This window comes from Octopus bimaculoides, chromosome 6 (assembly GCF_001194135.2).
Source record: "Octopus bimaculoides isolate UCB-OBI-ISO-001 chromosome 6, ASM119413v2, whole genome shotgun sequence".
NCBI lineage: Eukaryota > Metazoa > Mollusca > Cephalopoda > Octopoda > Octopodidae > Octopus > Octopus bimaculoides.
The window spans coordinates 62,800,547-62,801,263 of NC_068986.1; positions in this window are offsets into that span (position 1 = coordinate 62,800,547).

A 717-nucleotide genomic window follows, 5' to 3' on the forward strand; every position below is an offset into this window, starting at 1 on the left:
GTAATCTATTATTATATCCATAGGCGGATATTTTTAGTATGAAGTGGTAAAGAGTGTGATGTGCTGAAAAAAGAGAGAACAGTACTTGAAGTGTAGTTTCATTCCAGTGGTAAATATCCGTGTAGAAATTCGTGCAAAGTAATCCTTGTGTGAATAATCCGGAACTTTATGTTGGAACGAGAGTTGATATAGCATAGATAGCAGAGGTATATATATTCCATATTGCGATAGATTTTTGCTTGTTTACTTGAAGAATGTCCAAGTCAAGTGAAAAGTTAGCGGTAATTAGGTCAAGTCAAGAAGATAGAATGTGAAAGGGGATAGAAGAGATATAGAGGCGGGGGATGGTAGCGATATATTTATGGTCAGTTGGTCTTAACAGGGTAGAGGGGATGAGCATATAGAGTGAAGGAAGAATAGGGGGATGAGGTTGAAATGTCTAGTGAGTAGGAAAGAATGCGTGTGTGTAGTATATAGGTGGTGGGGGTATGAGTGATAAACCAAGGACAGAGATAAAGGAAAGGGATGGGTGGGAAAGGTAGTTAGTAGTATCATATTTAAGGATGCTGCCAAACCTATTTATAGACGGTGGAAAGGGATTGAAAGAGGTGACGTAGTCTGTTTGTGTAGGTGGTGTTCTTGTGAAATTGAGAATATGAGAAATAGATTTGGTGGTATATGTGTGGTGAGATGATCGAAAGGAAATAATCCTATTCA